The sequence below is a fragment of the Ictalurus punctatus genome, chromosome 19 (assembly GCF_001660625.3).
Source record: "Ictalurus punctatus breed USDA103 chromosome 19, Coco_2.0, whole genome shotgun sequence".
In the NCBI taxonomy this organism is placed as follows: domain Eukaryota; kingdom Metazoa; phylum Chordata; class Actinopteri; order Siluriformes; family Ictaluridae; genus Ictalurus; species Ictalurus punctatus.
The window spans coordinates 13689206-13711215 of record NC_030434.2 but is presented as its reverse complement, the minus strand read 5'-3'; positions in this window follow the sequence as shown (position 1 = coordinate 13711215).

Below are 22010 nucleotides of genomic sequence, written 5' to 3'. Positions count from 1 at the left end.
GGGGAAATGTGAGAATAATTACAATTTCAGCATGATGTTAATGATTTTTCATACTACCTCTGGCACATACATTTACTTTTACACAAATGCTAACTTTTTCATACAAGCAACGGTGTTGCAAGCTCCTACGAGCTAGCTAACTAATTCTAAGCACTAACTTGCTAGCTAATTAGTAATTCATGTTTAACAGACAGTGATCATCTTATTCAAGCTAGCATAAATCTGAGCAACATTCTTAAATCCTGTTAAAGCCCTGCATACATCAGTTATTGCGTACATCTGTTATCAGTGGGTGGCTGTGGCTCAGTTGGTAGAGCGGGTTGTCCAGTAATTGTAGGGTTTGTGGTTCGATTACCGGCCCACATGACTCCACATACCGAAGTGTCCTTGGGCAAGACACCCAAGTTGCTCCCGATGGCAAGTTAGCGCCTTGCATGGCAGATCTGCTACTATTGGTGTGTGTGTGTGAATGGGGGAATGAGAACCGCTTTGGAACTGCTGAGGTTAAAAAAAGCGCTACATAAGTGCAGACCAGACCATATCAGGGATTAAAACGATTTTACAAGTAAGGCATACAGTATTTCTCTCCTGGGAGACATACAAGAGTAATTGCTTTTTAGTATGTTGGTTTAATTAATCTTACCTCCGACTCCATCATACATTTTACTGAGATTTAAGCACGTAAGCAAGGATTTGGCCAATTGCCCTTAGCTAAACAATTTTTGTTAAATAGCTGAACATTCTGGCTTCATGAAACATACCTGAAACAAATTAAATGAAATTGTTTTAATTAATGGCATATTGTTATCCTGATCAAGCCCAGATAGCATCCAGCTGTGTGCCACTTCAGGCAGTGACGCAGCCCGCAGCCGGATGTGTGCCACTTCAGGCAGTGATGCAGCACTGCTAGCAAGGACAAATTGGATATGAGCAGTGGAAGTCGCCCACATGTAAAATAGCAAATATGGCCCAAATATCCAAATATTCCAAATCCAAAAAAGTGGGCCTTTTTAGGTATGTGCTCATGGCAATGTGTAGGCTGGATGTGACCCATGTGGTAAATAGAAAATATGGCGCAAATATCACAAAACAAATGTGGGCCACCTTTTTCAAAAATGTGTCACAGTCGACAAAAGCTAATCTGGGTGTAAACCAAAAGTGGCCCACATATGTTGCAGCAAATTTGGCCCAGTTATCTTAAAACATATCTGGGCCAGTTGTGGCAAAGATATGGTACAGTAATCACAAATCTGGATGTAAACCTAAAGTAGCCCACATATGACATCGCAAACACGGCCCGAATACATTCCACCAAATTTGGGCCACTTTTTGCAAATGTACGGCACAGTCAGCATTGGCTAACCAGGATGTGAGCCTAATGTGGCCCATATATGAAATGGTAAATATGACCCAAATATTGTTGAACAGTATTACGCCACTTTAGGCAAAGATGCAGCACAACTGGTACTGGGTAATGTGGGTGTGAGCCTAAATTGGCCAGCATATAATGGACCAAATGTGGCCCAGTTATATTAAAATATATCTGGGCCATATCTGGGCCAGGCAAAGATACGGCACAGTAAGCACTGGCTAATGTGGGTGTGAGCCTAAAGTGGCCCACATTTGATATGGCAAATAAGCTCTAAATATCTTAAAACAGACATGGTCCACATCTGTCTTAGATGTAGCACTTTTGACATTGGCTAATTTACATGTATGCTAAAAAATGGCCCACATTTGAAATGGTAAATATGGCTTGAATATTTTTCAACAGCAGTGGGCAACTTTTGGTAGGATGCCTGTCATGTCACAGCAAACCAGCGACTCCATTTCCCATAATGCACCTCAGTCTACAAACATGGCCTCCGCAAACTACAACTCCAAAACCAACACAAAGACACGATCACCTTCTCTGGAATACTAATCAGACACACTTATTGCCAATCACACACACACACACACACACACACACACACACACACACACACACCACCCTTTAAAGAGACTGTTTGTCCATACAGACTTTGTGAAGTATACGTTCAGTTACCATTGTCTCTGTCTATGCCAAGTCATTGTCTTTTGTTGTTTCTCTGGTTTTGATTCTGTTTTGCCCTCGACTCTGATTATCTGCTTAACCTGTTCCAGTCTGATTGCATGATCGCCTGACCTTTGTCTGTCTTTGTTTTTGATCTTTGCCCTGCATTTTGGATTGTTGTTTTCTCAGTAAAGCTACTATTCCTGCAATTGCTTCCATCTCAGCCTGAGTTACATGACAATGCAACACAGTTGGTACAGGCTGGATGTGAGGCTACATGTGACATATCAGTTGTGGCTTTTTATTTACTTTATTTAGGGTTTTTATGGATCAGAAGTCTATTCAGGAAAATTCTCATGCTAAGAGGAAAATTGTTACAATCATTGTTTATTATTATTTTTTATTGTTCTTTTTGGCATTTCTGCTTTAGATAGACACAGTGGAGAGAGACAGGAAATACTGTACTGTATGTTAAATATTGTTGATGCAGAATTCACTTATTTACAGTATCACTGATATTCAGTCCAGGAGTCACCAATGTTTTAATGGCACAGCATGCACACAAACACACACACAAACACACACACACACACACATTATACACGCCTACCTGATTTTGTATAAGGCTGAGATTACTATATATAATATATATATATATATATATACATTTTGTGACCCACATAAGGTACAGTTATGGTTTATTTGGTTCATTCTTGGCTGACATGTGACCATGCTGGGACCTGCTTGTGGCTCGGAGCGGGTAAACATGACCAGACCGTCAAAGTGCCATAATTCCATGCAGTATTTGGCCCAGATGAGGAAATGGAATGTGGGCCAGAATAAAAGCAAACTGTGGCCCAGATTTAGGGTCAGTTGTGGTTTATTTGGTTTGTTCTTGGCTTATATGCGGCATTACTTAGGCTTGCTTGTGGCCCAAATCTGGCAAACAGCAGTGGACTTCCCAAGTGCCATCATTCCATGCTGTATGTGGGCCTGAGAAAGGTGTCTGATCTGGGCCAAAATTTAAATGAACTGTTGCCCAGATTTGGGCCAGTTCTGCTTTATTTGTTTTGTTCTTGGCTGGCATGTGGCATTGCTATGGCTTGCTTGTGGCCCAAATCTGGCAAACAGGAGCAGACCGCCCAAGTGCCATCATTCCACACAGTATGTGGGCCGGATGAAAGTGTCAGGTGTGGGCCAGATCTAGGCCACAGCAATTTTGCTATCTGGGAGTAGAGGAAAAAAAAATATGGAATCACTCAATGTTAAGTAAAAATTATGGACTCATCAACAAAAAAAATCATAATTAGTGCTTTATTGCTCTGGCTTTTATGTCAGCCTGAATTCTTTGAGGCACGGACTTCACTAAAGAAAAGCAATATTCTCCATCAAGCTAGTTCCAACTTTCTCGAATAATGGTTGACAGATGGAGGACGGAGCCTTGTCATGGACCAATTTTTTAAATTTCCATATCAGATTGAGATCTGGATTGTTTGCTGGCCAGGTCACTGAGTTGATCTGCCTTTCCTGAAGAAAAGCTTTAACACTCTTTGCTCTGTGGCGAGATGCATCATCATCCTGAAAAATGACTTCATCATCACCAAACCTATTTTCTATCGATGGAATGAGAAAAGTGTCAAAAATTTCAGTGTACACCTGTGCATTGACTGTTGAAGTCTCCCCTGGACCTTTACCTGACATCCAAACCCATATAATAAATAAGTGGGGAATTTAATAGTTTTCTTCAGGCAGTCATCTTTATATGTTTCATTAGCACGACACCAGACAAAAGTTCCAGCATCATCTCCTTGGCCAACGCAGATTCGTGATTCATCACTGAATATTGCTTTCCTCCAATCATCCACACTCCATGACTGCTTCTCTTTAGCCCACTGTAATCTTGATTTCTTCTGTTTAGGTGTTAGTGCTGGTTTTTGTTTGGCTTTTCTATACGTAAATCCCATTTCATTCAACCCATTTCTTACAGTTCTATCACAAACATTGACTCCTGTTTCCACCCATTTTGTTTTGCTTTCATTTGTTTTGTTGTGCATTTTCTACTTTCAAGGCATATTGCTTTGAGTTTTCTATCCTCATGCTTTGATGTCTTCCTTGGTAAACTGTATGCTTTCCTTTTATAACCTTCCCATTTTGTTTGTACTTGCACAAATTTTTTGACTCGGCTGACTGGGAACAACCAATATCTTTAGCCACACTCCATGTTGGATTTCCTTCTTGAAGGAGTTTTAAAATCATTTCCATTGACAACTCTTTTGTTGGGGCCATGTTTAATTTTAATAAGTCCAAGGTTAAGGTCTATAAGCACTCTGTTTTAATTGCAAACTAATTTGCATGTTTAGACTTGTGCTGGTATTTGTTTTAGAAATGCAAATTGCCATATTTTTTCCCATAATTCCATAATTTTCCAATTCCATAATTGATTCCATAATTTTTTCCTCAACATTGAGTGATTCCATAATTGTTTTCTTCTACTTGATCTGTAAAAAAAATGCTATATTTTAAATACAGGTGTTTTTTTTTTAGATCCCCCCACAGTTTCAGTTTGATATGTTTCAGTTTTTTTCTCATTTTTTTTTTCTATTACTGAAGCTCACTATCTCCCAATAATCCACTTGATAAAGTAACCAATCACACCAGGGCTGCACCAATTAGGTTTGCTAGTTGTGCTAATGTGTGTGTGTGTGTGTGTGTGGCACCTGACAGATAGTCAATGGACTTTATTTCATGCCAGTATGTGATAGTGTAACTGGAGCAATCCCTTATATATGCAAAGACAATCAATATTCACATGCAGAATGCTCATTAATTTGTCCCTAGAGTGTGTACCTATTGACTTTACACGTTCAATTCTTTAGATGAACAACGCAATTCTGCTCCTGTTCTCTGGCTTATGTTTTCAATCCATCCTCATGTGTGATGTTAAACCCTTTTCTCATTTAACTGTTGGTGTGGGAGTGGACACTGCATCTGGAAAGTGTTGCTCTCCAAACCTGACTACGTGTAAACTGCAAATAGAAGATATTTGTTTATTTCTCATCCTCCCAACAGAGTGCTTTCTTTCTTACCCCTCAACATCCTTTTGTACACCTTCTCTCTTTTTCCTCTCCAACAACTTTATTTTTTTCTCCTTACTTTTCTCAAGCTTTTCTCTTCCACCATCTGTCGATTTATCTTGGCCGTGCTGGCTCCTATGTGCTGGGGCTCTGGAGAGATGGGAAATCGGCAAGTGAAGACGTGCCAGCGATCAATCTTCGCTGCCGCTCTGCTTCGTCGTGAGCCTCCAGCGTCAACACCCTTATCCAGACTGAAAAGTCATTTCACCCTTCTACGCTCTCCACTGTCTGCCTCTCACACCTCTGTCGTGTGTTTTGTGTTAGCCTCCTATCATACAGGCCAGCATCAGCGTCACATCAAACCTGATAGGCTTACCTTTGTATCTGCATTATCTTTGTTCTTCCTCCTATTCCTCAAAAGGCCAAGTTAATGCTCATCGCTGGATGCTTCAAAACAATCCATATCTGACTAGGTGTTTTTTGATATCTATAAAATCTTAAATGGAATCAGATGGAACATCCCAAATGATAAAGGGGAGCGCCACTGGTGAGGGTTTAGGCGGATCTCTCAGCGGTACTTGAAGATCAGTGAGAGGGCTTTAACCTATCCTGTCAGCATAAATTAATTAGGTAATTATGGGCTCAGGTGGAATTAGATGCCGACACCTTGGGTGCCTCCAGGCTGCCCCTGTTTTGTGTTACAGTGGTGAGAGGGTAGAAAAGGGTCGATGGGCTATTAATGTGTTTCAAAGAGTTAATTGTAATAGCACATTGTGGTCTATTTAGAGCAAGCATTCTTTCATCTATGGCTTGCAATTAACAGCTTAATATGTGACTTTTTTCTTTCTGATATGTTCTTTTTTTCTCTCTCTATTCATTGGCATTTATTTGCCAGATCTCTATGTGCACCTAATTACAGGTCATCACTTATGTGAACAAGGGAAAAAGGCAACTAGAAATAATGTCTCTATTTAAGATTCACTCAGCTTTCTGGGTGACTACCTGTTGTGTCTCTAATTCAGTCCTCAGCAGGAGGTTGTAGGCATTTCAGGAGGAAATACATTTAAGGCATTTTAAAATGAAGTGACCAGTTTCAGTGTGTAGAGGATATGCAATTAAAATCATCTTCACAATAACTTTGTAAAATCCTGCAAGGAAGAAAAAATAAAAATAAAAAAATTAAAATAAATAAATAAATAAAAACATTAGCAATTATAGAAAGTAGTATTATGTTATGTAACCTTTATTACATTATGTGACATTCTCTACACACACACTATATTCTGTTCCATACTTCTGTTTTCTTACATCTGCAGGATCTACTTATGCTAAGCAAACGTTATTAACTGGAAATATAGTTTCATAATTGACATGCATTGTTTAATCATCTCTGCTGTAGCCAGAAATAGACTTCATAAGGAAAAACTGAGTTGGAAATGATACTTTTCTGGATTGAGTGTCACGCTGTATATTTTTTACATGATGCATACTGTTTAATTAATATGGACTTAATTAATTAATAGAACTGTTTTATTAAATATGAACACATCTAAAATAAATGTGTGCATTTCACAGAATAGCAGGTTCATCAAATGGTGGCGCACAGTCCAGATACAGCCCCAGCAAAATTCTTTCAGTAGACCGAACCAACAAATAAAAAAAATTACTGTAGAAGAACTGAAAAATTATTCAGTGACACCAGTTTTCTAAGCATGAACCATTGTTGTTTCAGTAGCAGATTCTCAGTGTCAGTTTCACATGGCTATATGTAAGTTATGTAACTGAAGGCAGCTAGTTTGCAGAGACTGGCTACAGAGTGAGAGTCTTTAGGTCAGAAACGGGAGCATTTTCACAGAATTTCATCGATTTTGCATTTTATTTATACTCTCCAGTATGATTGACCGACCTGACTTCATTAGAAAATAGTCAAACTCAGTGTTTGAAGATGAATGGACAAAGGAGTATATGTTTATTTTCTCCAAGCCAAAACGTCTCATCTCTTCATCTGTTGGTTGACAGTATTAACATGAAGCACAACTATGAAATTAAACATAACCATTTTGAATTAAAGAGTTTTTTTTTTTTTTTTTTTTATAGCCACAAACTAAACATTAATGGTTAAGCATTCAAAGGTAACTATTGGGTACAGTCGTTTATGTTGTCCCCTCACTGCTCCGGGGTCCCTGGTTTGATCCTGAGCTTAGGTTGCTGTTCTCCCAGTGTCCATGTGGGTTTTCTCAGAATTCTCTGATTTAATCTCACCTACCAAAAACACACTAATAGGACGATTAGATTAGGTACATTGCCCCTAAGTGTGAATGAATGTGTAAGTGTGTGTGTGCGCATGGTGCAGCCTCGTGCCCAGTATTCTCCGGGTAGGCTCCAGATCCACTGTGACCCTGTACAGGACAAAGCAGGTACTGGCCATTATGTGGTCCATTATGTGCATTGAATGCTTACAACAGAGACATGTGACATTATAGGTAAGGTTTATAAAGCACTTTTTGTTCTGTTGAAAGGGAAATTGTCAGAAGTACCACACTAAGTAAATGCTACATTTACACAATATAAAAGTAAGTCTACTAGATATGGTTAAGCTGATTTTTAGAAACATTTTTCTGCTCAACTGTAGTGTCACCTTAGAATTTTCACTGAGGAACATTGTGAAGCTGTTCCTCTGCGATGGCACAATAAGGACAGTGCAGTGCACCTCCACTCCCTCATGTCCTCTGGCTGTCAAACTCACACTGAGTTCATGTGACAGCTGATACATTGCCTGACGCAGGTGTGTGTGTGTGTGTGTGTGTGTGTGGGGGGGGGGGGGTATTTGCATGCGATATGAATCAGACATACCCTTCTGTCTCTCCATTGGCACCATACCCCCTACCTTACTATTGTAGGTCATGCACACTTATCAGTGGACAGACATGTAGCAGAGGAAAGTGCCATCCTGCTCTCACCCCCATCATATGACCTCGGCCTCCAACACATGGCAAATGACCAGAATCACATCCTTTAACATGACATTAAACAAAAAAGCAGAATGTCAATTGATACAGAATAAAATTGCAAGGTAGTGTCTCTCTCTCTCTCTCTCTCTCTCTCTCTCTCTCTCACTCTCTCTCTGTCTGTCTCTCTCCCTCATCTCTATTTTGGTTGCTTCCTTTTTGGCCAGAGATCGCCCCGGAGGCACAGGTGAATTTGTCGCATTTGACATTTTCCAAGACACTTTTTCAGGCCCAGTGAACTGAGGGAATCTGACATTTAATTACTGGTGAGCAGCCACACAGTTCGGCTAATTACAATCCCCTGAGTTTAGTCATCATATCTAATTAAGTTTTACTTTCATGAAAGCTTAATGGCATACAGTGGCAGAACGCCGCTTACCACGCTTTTGCGAATACTGACAGCCAGCTTGGGTATTAATTCCAGCGGAATCTGCTTTCCAAGCATATCAGATATCAGGCATTGTACCAGAATGCCTTGTTTTTACCCATGATGCCCTCATCAGACATTCAGCTGTACCCCCTGTCTGATTGGTTTGATTGTGAGAAGTGTGAGAATGCTGTATGCTACTTTTTTTCATGCCAAAACACAAAGCTGCCCCTTTTCTATGTGAAGACGTTTCTCTGCTTTGATCCTCAAGGAGATTAATACACAGCTATCATTTTATCATTTTGTATCATTTTGTCTGATTAGATTTTCAACAAAGTCTGCATTTCCTGTTGACTTATTACAAAGTCTACATTCTGCTGGCTGACTCCTTGTCATCTTAGTTGTTCCTTTGATCTCACAATAATTCCTTCTTATTGATTTCTCTTGATTTGTTGTAGATTTTTTAAAAGCTTTAAAAAAATATGTATATTATTTAATATACTCTCTGGGCTTGCGAGTCATACTGAACATTACCAAAAATACTTGGAATATCCAATATAATCAGCTTGTCTCCTTAATAAGGTGTTGCAGTTTGTTTCATGATACCTAGCCGATGATCTTTAGACAACTGCATTCAGTTTTTCTTCACTTACAGCAGATCAAGAGCATATGGGGTATGTGTTTGTTAAAGGAAATCTCTACCCTAAAACACATTAAATATGTTTATATTAAAATTTTTGAATGTACTTATTGATTCTCGTGTTAATTTGTCGGGAGAAGTTATCAGTGCGCTGCTCTGACATCACATTGCTAGTATGGTTACAGTGGAGTTTAATGGAGATTGCCATTAATCTTTATCAATGGAGAAAAAACTCAAACATAATGTATAACAGTCGGGTTTGTGCCTAGAGATTTTTCCATTCAACATTTTCCAGTGATGTTCATGTTGAAATTAAAAATAAAACCAATATTGTAGTGGAGACAGCAAATGTTGGACACAAAATTCCAGAATGCAATGCAGCTCTTCAACACATTTACGAGTTATGAAAGAGACTCAGCTCGGCTGGCTCGCGATCTATGATGTTGTCACCATTGTCATCATTGATTGTGATATTAGCATGAAAATCAAAACTGGTTCTTGAGCAGACTATACCGATGAGGAGGTGAGAGAGCTGGACAGACTAAAGGACTAAAGCACTGATGCAAGGATTAAATCTCACTGCACCATCAGCTGTTATTCGAACAGCTTTGTGGGTAACGTATGGAACTGTTAACGAAAGTGAAAAATCTTGTCAATGAAAGAAGTTTAAACTGGGGAAAAACGTCAAGAATTTCTTTACACATGAGGCTTAAACATTTAAAGAAATCAAATGCAAAAAGCTATCCCATAGTAAGTTACTTTATCGACAGCCATGCATTTTGAAGATTGTTTCTAAAATTTAATCTCAGAGTTTTACTAAACTTATATGTGAGCGTATACGTATATTGTTCTGTGTCCAATGAAGGCAGTGCACCTGTGTGAGATTGTAATAATGACATTAGGTGTCAAAAGCATGCATGTGATTTATGCCTTGCTTCAGTGTGAACCCATTTCATCGGGTGAGTGGAACATACCTGAAAAATGTCAGCAGACATTATTGCTAAAAAATACCGGCCCAAATCGAGTGTGATTTATAATGGAAATGACTGAGTGAGAGAGAGCGAGCGAGAGAGAGACAGAGAGAAAAGGAGAGGGCTGAGGCAGGTTAAATCACTGGATGACCGTAGCCCCTCATGACTACGGTCTCCCATGTCTTATCAATCTATCGACATGGCATGTGTGCCAGAAGGCCAATAAACACAATGTGCCACCCAGGAATACTAATGCAGATGCAGATAGCTTGTTTGGCCACCTCAGCAGCCATTGATCCCCTTTCAGGCCTTGGGAATCCAAGATGGATGGTGTGACATATGTGAGTGGACAGATTCAGGCTCTGTCCCTTACCCTGAAGCACCATTTTCTTCCTCGCGAACAACTCCGTACTAGTCTTCAACACACTCTTCTAATGTCTCTCAATCAACATACAATCTCACAAACCTTCTACCCTAGGGCCACAGTGACATATAAGCTGGATCAGCTGTGGTTTAGCCTTCTTCGTTAATTACCAAGAGAGAAGCTCTGGCCTCATTAGCCCACGAGGACCACTAATGAGCTGCCAGGTATTGAAAAGCCCATATGCAAATGAACAGGGAAGAAAGAGGAAATCTAATTTGGGATTCGTTTTAATTAAAAGTGATTTACTTTCACGCGGCACTCCAAACGAATGGAATTGTTCTGGACCACATAGAGGAAAGGAAAACGTGCTGAGAGAAGGAGTCTTTGTGGCTTGTTGGAACTGTGTCAAGTTTCTCGACCACTTGCTAGTCCAATCCCATACACAGCATAACATGCTCTGACTTCCCTTCATTTTTCTTTCAATTTCTTTCAATTACCTTTCTTTCCAAAGGCTTTGTAATATATTTACTATGCTATTTATAGACCAAGTCATTGCACAAGTGTATCCATCTCTGTTATGCAGTTTGAATCAGTTCTAATGCCTAAAAGCTGATATTTCATATCTTCAGAGGATGCCGTTTGTCAATCAAATAGTCAACTGGGAATGTGAGACAGCATCATGCTGTGGTCTCTGTAAGCATGTGCAGATGACTATGATGCCGATAAAGGAGACAAGCGCTTCCTACCAAGAATACTTCATCTGCCTGCATACATCACATCCACTTGTGATAAGGGGAAATCATAGAATTCTTCATGGAATTGCTGTGTGTTTGCTAACTTTTTCGCCACAGACGTGATCATGACTTTTTATTTCTTGGTTTTAAAAGACCCCTTCCCTGCTTATGTGTCACTCATTCACTTTGTTAGAGTTTAGAGAGTGAGGAAAGCAAGACAAAAAGAAAAAGTGGCACTCCTATGAAGTAAGCTGCTGGGGGATGAGAAGGAAAAAAAGTATCAAGAAGTTCCCAGATGTAATGAGCTCAATCTGAAGCATCTAAATGAGTCATTTATTTCCATGGGTGATAATGTTTAATGCTTATTACACTTTTGTGGCCCAAATGGAATGTGCTCAGCTTAGTTTTATGTGCTCCAAGAGATAGCAACATTTTTCAATTACTCGGAGGAGACAACAGGTAATCTAAATAACCTCATCTTGCTTTGTCTGAGCTCCAAGCAAATGAATTGCATCAAATTATTACAGACATTGAGAATTGTGCCTTGGTTTTATTCGAGAACAGCTCCACTTAGGGCTGTCAGCTTGCCTTTTACCCCTGGTAGAATAAAGGTCAAGCAATCAGGCATCTGTAAGGACAGCTAATTTGTCATCACTTGACAAATGTGTCAGTGTCTAATCTGGTTGTTGGGATGATCCTGCCACACATCGAAAAGGTTAAAAGATTCAAAGTGCAGCCTGTATCACAACAAGTATAAGGGAGGCAATTCGCAGAAAATTAAATTTCTCATTCAGTAGTTTCTTCTGTTTCTTGTGACATTTGTGGTTTTTTTGGTTCGTTTTAATTGCACACACGTTTTTAGCATGGCTCTTCACTAAATGACACCCCACTGAGGCTGAGATTACTTCTGTCAAAGCAATAAGAAATACAGCTCACCATATCCATTCAAGTTTTTCCGGAATATTTTGCTCTTGGGTGGTGACCAGTGGTGCACATTCATGTAGCATATCTCCTGCATGTCCATGGGGCTTCCTTGTGGTAAATGGTAAATGATGCACTTATATAGTGCTTTTATCCAAATCGCTTTACAGTGTGTCTCATTCACCCATTCACTCACACTCTCACACATGCCAATGGTAACAGAGATGCCATGCAAGGCGCTAACTTGCCATCGGGAGCAACTTGGGGTTCCGTGTCTTACCCAAGGACACTTCGGCATGTGGAGTCACGTGGGCAGGGAAGGGAATCGAACTGCCAACCCTATGATTAGAGGATAACCCGCTCTACCACCTGAACCACCCTATGCTGTGCTTAAAGAAATGCCTCACAGGCTTCTCTTCTACTCGTCAGTGCTAGCAATAGAGCCAAGTTATTGCTATTTACCTTCGCTAACCTCAGAGACTTGTAGCTCATTGTCTTGTTTTCATGCTGCTCTGCCACTTTCGATCTGGAGGTAATAGAGAGCGAGTGTGACAGCAGAGCATTAGAGATATTTAGAATACATTGGTGGTAAATATTCTCTCTCGTTCTCTCTTTCTCTCCCTCGCCCAACCTTCTTCCTCCATCTCTATAACCATCTTTTTTCTTTTTTTTCTTTCTTATCTCCTGACAACCTGCCAATTATATCCAGCCCATTTCAGCTCTGAGACCAGAAACATAGCTTCTCTGATTACATTTTTTCCTTCAGCAGGGGGTTGGCAGCATGCACTGAGATTGGCTGATGTGTCCCTGTGGTTGAGTTTGTTTTTCTGTGTATCCACAAAAGGCAAGTGCCTCTGTATGTGCGTGTGCTAATGCGTGTTAAATATTCTCCCCTGCTACATGTTTCCACCGCTGAGAATGAGGCGTTATGTGCTCCTCAGGGAACGCAGAGATTCTGAGAGTACAGTGAAGTGTCACAGCGAACCCATCCTGGTGAGCTAGAGACAGGAAAAGGGAGGGACGAGAGGACAGCCTTTCACAAGCTTCCGCACTCAGACAGCACTCTTTCTCTTTCGCGTTGTCCCTGTCTCTTTATTTTTTTTGTACTATGGCACATATGCTAGACAAGTGCTATAAAAGCTACGCTGTACTTGTCCCAGCTATTACGGTGAGCAAGACAGGCCATCATTGGCTGCTACCATACAATTGCATTGAATGCTTTCATCCCCATTGCATCTAGCATGAGCTGCAACAAATCCCTTGTGTATTATCTCAGACTACATGGGTCGAGAAAAAGAAGGTGGAATGTCCATGTTAATATGTGCAGCAGAGAACAAACTGAAGTGTTTTTAGACAGACTGTGAAATTGAGACTAAACTAGGAAAAAGCAGCATGTCCTTAAATGTTCAGAGTAAATGATATCAACTGTCACTCCTGTGCCCCTAAGGCCTCATTGACAGAGACAATGAGACAGCATTTTTTTTGTATGGTTGAATAAAAATAATATAATTCATCATGTAAATAATCTGGAATGAAACATACACACCACTTCCCAATGGAAGAGCTTTTGGAGCTGGTAAATTATAATCTTAATAATGCTCTGTGTGTGTGTGTGTGTGTGTGTGTGTGTGTGTATGTGTGTGTGTGTGTGTGAATGGAAAATATGTCAGATAAAAACAGTGGGCCGTATTCAAAGTCGGTGAGTTACTGTCCAGAATTTAAGCATATTCAGAGACTAGTTGCGCAGCTGATTATGTTGATTTTCTGGTGGACCATACACATTATACAAATTAACTGTGTGTAGTTCATGCCTTCAAGAGTGGCAGTTTTTTCATTAGTAGAAGCCTAAGAATTTTTTTTTCTTTTCTCCCAAATGTGTGTATACCACCACCTCTACACACAAATACTTGCATTTAAGGTGAAAAAAAAAAAAAAAAAAAAAATCAGGGATAGAACAAATGGCTATATCGCAAATATTATTATTTTCTTTGCTGACTTATGTTATATGATGTAATATAATATAACATAAATGCAAGAGATATTTTTTTTATAAAGATGATGTATAATATATAAACATTGAAATAATAATAATAATAAGAAGAAAATTTTTATTCGGCCCATATGAACTGGCTTTCCCAGTCATTGTCACAAATCTACAAACTTGAAGGATTTACAAATTTATTAATTCTAATGACTAAAATTTTATGAGTATCTAATCTCTAACCTAAAAAGTAAAGCAATTGCAATATTTATCTTCACAATTACATTGTATGAATGGTAAACTCAGGCCTATACACTGTGAATTTCTAAACATGCAAAGAAAATTAAAGCTAATCCACTAATGTAGTGCTCTATTTATCGTAGTTTAGTCAGGGCTCTGTGATTATCCCCTTCCCCCAGTGAGTACACTGTCTGAAGCCATTACCCTGCAGTCGCTTCATTAGTTTCCCATTCATTTACACTGCAGTGGAGGACCACCTACCTAACATGAAACTTTCTGTTCTGTTTGCAATAAAATGACCCACTCTATATGTGTACTAAAAGTGATTATTAAAAAAAACAAACAAACAAACAAAAAAACTCGCATACATGGCGACACTGTGGTTGGCATTCCCAGTTGAATCCTGAGCTCTGGTTACTGTCTATGTGGAGTTTTGCATTTTCCCTCCCTGTCAACATGGTTTTCATTAGGGTTCTCTGGTTTGACACAAATATACACCAAATTGTCAAATTGGTATACTTATTAACTTGCCCCTCAGAGTATGAAGGCGCTGCACATTTGCCTCGCTCCTGCGGGGATGGGGGTTCAAATCCTGCCTCTGCCCTGTGTGCAAGGAATTTGCTTGTCCTTACCATGCTTCGGGGGTTTCTTCTGGGTACCCAGTCTAAAGACATGCTTTGTAGGTTTATTGGCATTTCCTAATTGTTTGTAGTGTGGCTGGCCCCTGTCCAGGGTGTCCCCCGCCTTGTGCTCAGAGTCCCCTGGGATAGGCCAGGCTCCCCTGCTACCCTGTGTTGGATAAGCAGTATGAAAAATGGATGGCTGAATGGATACACTATGAACATCAGATGCTTGTTTATCATAGACTAATTGTTTACCACATCACTTTTGACAGTTATACAGAGTTTCCACTTTATTCATTACTTAGTCAGTAACTAGTCCAAACTGGCAGCTCAGACACGAAAATCCATGATCCATTTTCTTAAGCCCTTTAAACTGTTTTTTTTTTTTTTTTAGGATGCCTCTGATCATGAAAATAATTCTTATGCACACTCTTTGGGAAGACTTGGAAAGAAAACAAAACTGCATCCATGTTTTATTGTGATGTTAAGTTTAGAGAAAATTACTGGGTATCTAACTTTGAAATTTTCTAGTACATCTTTCCCTTTCATTTACAGTGGCACTCTGTCTTTACTTCCCATAACAATTTTTTTTTTTTTTTTTTTTTAAAGTTTTGTGATATATGTGATTCATTATTTGCTGTATGATTTATATATTCATACCCGGCAGGCCCAGAAAAGCCACTGAAATGGGGCATATTTTGTGAATAATGCTAAAAAGTGGCAGTCACTAAGACCCACTGTTGTGTTTTTCCAATTTATTACTTGCTTTATTTAAAAGCTTTTTTTTCTCTCAACAGGAATGGAGAAATTTAATATAACAAAAGTCAAACACCTAACTGGAGGTTTGACAAAATCTATATAAAAAAAAAATCATAGCTATAGTGTTTTATCTTTGTATATATCTTGATATACCTACACATTGACAATCCATTTACTTTTTGGTATAAATTATATTTAAAAAAAAATATAAAATCATATGACATACACTTTTAAGTAATAAATAAAGAGTTAAAAGAATATGCAACACAAGAATTGTAGGACAAATTTAATACAAAATATAACAAAACAGATAAACGGAACAAAACCAATGACTGTTCAACCAAGTCGATGCCCGTTTGTTGTGAGCTTGGTTTGGAATTAAGGGAATCTGTCCCACTTGGGAACGAGGGTGGAAGGAACCTTTGAGCGGTTTATGGATGAGTGTGATCACCCCAATCAAACACTAAGGTCTACACTCTTTACACTGTGTATCATCTCTGTAATGGATCTCATTTTTCAACAGGAGAGTTTTTGTCTGTTTGTGAACTTACATGAAAGTATGTTCAGCCTCTCAGTTTCATACTACTTCCCACTGACTGACAGGCTCTCGTCATCTTTTCCAATAAGAGGCATTTATCATCCACTTTCAGCTGCACACCCAGTTTCCAGCCACCTCTTCCAGCAATCCATGTAACAAGCAGACACACATATATAGTACAAACACACACACGTGCACACACACACACGCACACATACACACGCACAGAAAGGGGAGCACATTTCCCCTTTTTAACCTAGCTACTGCTCAGTGGTGCATGCAATCACTTACTCTTTCCCCTTCATAAACACACATGCAGTTGGTTCCATGCTCCCTTTTCCCCCCTCCTAATCAGTCTTTTCTCTTTTGTCCTCAATATCACCCTTTTCATTTATTTCCCTCTTTTTTCACACAAGAAATACACACACACATACACACACACACAAACACACAGAGCTCTATCACATAATCCTCTGCTTGCAGCAAGGATTCTGTGTCTGTTTTGTCCTCTGTGTTTCTCCATTCAGACCGAAGCTAATTAGTGACTTTCTCTCTCCATCACACACAGTGCCAGGCAAAGCTGGTTTAAGAATGTGATGTTCATTAGTAATGAAACCACCCCTGCTCATAAAAAGGGGTTTGTAGGCAAACAGTGAGTGAGAGAGAGAGAGATGGGATGAGTGCAGTGGCACGACCTCTGTGTTATCATGTGATTTATAACACTAGGTGGCAGTAGTGATTAAAATCAGTAACGATAAGAACGCAGCATACAAGACATACTGCATAGCTGGTATTCAAATAATGTTCACTTGCATTGTGTACTTTTGTTTCTCCTCTTTGTCATGCACCCTGAAAGATAAGCCATTCATGATCCTAAATAAATCTTACTTATGCTTCTTTAGAAGAAACTACTTCATCATTCATATTCTGGCCCACAGCCACTGCATATGTAGCACTGTAAATACCGTATGAAGCCAGTGTCCTTCCAGAGAGGTGCAGTAATAAGAGAAGGGGGTATCACAATTTGCCCAGTCTAGCAGGACCTGAAAGTGCAATTCTGATGATGAGGGATACTATATCTTAAACCTTATCTTTTTACAGCGGTAAAGCATCCACGAGTGCCCTTGTGTGTATGACCCTAGTCGATCTTTCTCTGTTCCTAATGGAATTTAACTGGAGACGTGTAAGGATTTCAGCTTGTCATTTTCCCCCATTTATATCTGGATTGCTGGCGCTGCATTGTTATGATGAATAACATTTTGATGGAGCCTGTCTTCCCCTCCTCCCTGCTCAGGCTGTGAGCGATGAGGAGTGGATGATTGGAGTTTTGCTAAAGACTAACAATACACACCAGATGCTGGGTCATAAACCATCCTTCGTGAGGATGCAAGATCCTCTCTCTCTCTCTCTCTCTCTCTCTCTCTCTCTCTGTCTCTCTCTCTCGCACTCTTTCTTAGTTTGTCTCTCTCTGTCTATGTGATTTTCTCTACCTTTTACCTGCATTCCTTTCCATTTTCTTTCCTTTGTGGAGGCTCAAAAAAGACAGATGGCAAGAAACTACAGGTAGAAATGACAATTTTGGCCAAGTTTTTGGATAAACTGCATCTCTTAAACTGTTGAAGTCTCTTAGGGGGCTTTCACACTGGCAGTTTAATCCAAAACAGAGCCCAGTTTGCATGACAAATTGGTAATGAGAAAGCTGTCATGCGGACCAGGAAGTACACCGCAGTACCGAACCCAAGAATACCTGTAGGAGGTGTTCTGAGTTCGGTCGCACTGGAACTGTGTCGCGATTCCCATGAATGTGAACTCAACTCGTACTCGGGTCTGCACTTGTTCAGGAAGTAAAGTAACCTGTGTATGTGTTTTAGGCAATGATGACATAATTGGTTTCTACAACACGTGTACCATGAGTGGCAGGGGAACATTGTAGGACACAGAAAAGTTCCACATAATATCTGATGTGCATAATAGCACCAAATAATAATAATAATAAAAAAAGAAAAACTTTGGTGAGTTGTGTTGTGTTCTCCATGCACAATAGTGATGAGGTAGATGAACACAAATGCACCAGGTTTCGATAGCCAGACCAATGCTACCAGGGGTGTCTAACATCAAAAGACTAGATTTTTTGTTTGCTTTACAAAGTATGCAAATGTACACACATTTAATTAGACAAAGCCATATTTACACATATTAATGTTTGAAAAAGCTCAAAACAGTATATGAATGTAGGAAGACTGAATGTAAGAAGACTTGATATTGATTGTTTTTAAATATTTACCTCAGTTCACTTGTAGTGACTTGTCTTAAAAAGACTTTCTTTGTTTGTTTTGTTTGTTCGTTTGTTTGTTTGTGTTGTCTAGTCTTAGTTTTCAAATGCAGCCGTTAAAGTTTTGTCAGAACAACAATGATACCAAAATCTGTTTAAATCCAGAACAAAAATGAGAGGACATTTTTCACATTCTCCTTCTCTCTGATTGAACCACTGTCCTAATCAGAATAATCGTCTGTTCACTTAGGTTATTTGATTTTAAAACATCTCCATTTGTCCAAAGCCTGTGTGAGGCTGCAGCAGCACAGGTGTTTGAAATGGCCTCACGGACAATGGCTAATTGTTGGCCGTTTTTAATACAGGCACAGTAATGAGTGCTGCGAGCCTGGCCAGAGTCCCACAGCACTCTGGGTATTAATCAGCGCTCATTTGTCATAATAGCAGGTAAACAGAGTTACAGCCGCTTAGTCATAGGAAACAATGCCACACTGGCGCAAAAATAAAAGAGACATACTCAAAGCACCCCTTCTCTTCCCACGCTTTCTCAGACTCGTTCCACTAACTAACAAGGAAGCTAATTCACAAGCTAAATGACATCTTTCTGCTCCATCTCTCTCTCTGTACTAGAAACACTTCATTTTTTTTGTTTGTTTGTTTTTTTGCATAGTTCTTTTTTTGCACAGTTCTTCTTTTCTCTCTTCTCTGAAAGCTATATAGGTATGTAGAACTTCTTTTATCCACAGATCAGATCTAGGGCCCAAAAGGGAACATTTTTTTTTCCTGGTATGACATTTCCTGTATGAAATGAATTAAGAAGGAAGAATCTACTGCTCACACTACTAGTGTTTTCATCTCCATGTAATGAAGAAGTGGTGTGCACACTGCTATGTGTTAGATGGTAATGAGCATTGTGTGGCTATAGCCTGGTTCTGCCCTCTTCCTCATTACCGCTGCTCCTAGGAGAGCCGGGTTCCAGCTCTCACTCGGTTCTACTCCCACACTTATACTGTTTATCTCAGAAGCCTTTCCACCATATCATTCAGGCCAGCAGATGACTGAAACTAATGTTGAACATTACAGAAGCATGATATGGTGGTTACTTAAGACACTACTTAAGACATGTAATTGAACATAAATTATGGATTGGCCCTTATGAATTATAGATTAAAGGAAAACTCCACCATGAAACACATTAAATATGCTAATAATGAATTAATTGTGATGTACTTATCGATTTGTTGGTTGGTGCTGTGTTTTTGCAATTCCTGTGAGAAGTTAGTGTGAGTATCTGCCACACTGGCATCACAGGGGGACATGGCTAGCACAGTTGCAGTGGTGCTTAATAGGAAACAAGCACGTCTTTTCTCACTCACCATTTTCCAGCGATGTTCAATCTCACATTTTTTGGGAAATTGAACATAGAATTAGTAGAGACAGCAAACATTGCACGCAAAGCTTGGAAACTGATCTGTTTGAGCAAAGTGTATAGATAAGGAGGTGAGAGAACTGAACAGACTAATAGACTAAAGCACTGCTGCATCAGACTCTTTAGGTAGAGATGCTGCTGGGATGAAAGCCCACTGATGCTAATGTCAGCAGGTAGTCAAACAGCTTTGTTGGTACTGTATTAAATTAGAACAACTTGTTGGTAAAAAAAAAAAAAAAGTGAAACAAAAATTCAACAGAATTTTATTACAAAATAAATCTTGGATAATTATGAAGATCACAGACTGAATCCACTGGGCACACTGTCACTCCACTTGCCTCCAGCAAGGATGTCAACGCCCTGGTGAAAATACCAGTCTTTCTGCCTTCTGCCCTCATGGGCACCTTTACTCTACCTATTGATTTCACAGAGGAAGTTGTTGGTTCTGTGCATACCTCTGTGGAGGACATTGTTGCTTCACCTCTTGGCCCTGGCAAGGATGTCATCACTCTGCCTGCAGCCTGAGGAGGCCATCTCTCCATCACCTGAATCTGGTGGAGATGTCATCACTTTGCCTGTATCCTTCAAGATGGACGTCATCACTACGCCACCTGGCTCTGCTGAGAACGCTGTCGCTCTGCCACCTGATTTCACAGAAGACGTTATCACTCTGCTGCCTGCTAAGCTATTACATCATCACTCCACCTCTGGACATATTACGCTTAGTGGTCCAGGACATCCTTCCTGTCCCGGTCATCATGTTTCAGGGCTTCAGTTCCCAGTGGGCGAGTGCTTCTTGCACATGTTTTGTTCATATTTCCCCATGTGTTTTTGCTACTGTTTTGGCTCTATTTTCTCCTCCCTTCATCATTCACTGGCTTTTCATGTGTTCAATCTATTATCTGTGTCCGTTTTGTCTTATTTTTAGTTAATCATGCTGTATCTATATAGCTGATTTACATTCTTGATCATCGCATGTTCTTGTTTCTCATCATTCTAGTTATGTCGAGAATGCTTTCTATGTATCTGGCTCTTTGTTATAGTTTTATTACTAGAAGCCATCACATATTGGTTTCTCATGCTTCCTTGTTTTGAATAGTTTCGTAAGTGAGGAGAACTCTTGCATTGTGCACATTTCCAACAAATGCATGCATTACTAATAAACACAAATACATTTTTCTAAAAACTGCAAATAGTGGGAGAGGATTGCTGTTACTGATTTATACTTTAACCCTAACAGGAATAACCAATCAATTAACGTGGTAGGTGGGTGGACTTTTATAACCCTGAACCACTCTTCCCTGAAGAAGATATCTCACAATGAACTTTTGTCAGCTACAAAGCACATTTCAAAACACAGTCATTTCATAAGGAGTTATTTTCCACTTAGGCAACCTAATACATAGTCAAATAATTAATTGTATCATTAATTGTTTTGAATTCTTGGTGGAGGTGTACAACAGAGAAGCAATCTCTTATGTGAGGGAAACTGTGGTTCTTAAGTCTGTGAAAATCTTTGAGCTGGAAATCCTTGGGCTCATTAAATAAACACGAGGAGCCCCACTGAGCCCTAATAAGCATAAACACTATGAAAGATAAAAATCCGCCGAGCATTATTTTTTCCCATCCTCCAGAGTGACAAGCCCGTTATGCAGTGTATGGAATTTATGAGATGATCATCTTTGATGGCCTAGATGTCTGGTAATGGTAATGATGGGCTTTTGGCAACTCAAACCAAAGTGATTGTTGATAGCTATATTTATGTGAAATCTTTCAGCACCCTAATTTTCTCTCCTTATTTGTGTCATTTTCTATGCACAGTATCAGCTTTAGATTTGTCAATTTTGTGAGGAGGAATGATTTAGAATGTCCTTCAAACAACTTATGCAAATGGCCGAGGCTGGGGTTCAAAGAGAAACCTGCTTTTATAGCTTTCACATGGAAATCTTTTCTCTGGACTTAGTATGTTTGATTTAGTTTTTTCTTTTATTTTTTTTATTATTATTTTTTTAGCAATATATAAAGTTTTTATTATTATTATTATTATTATTATT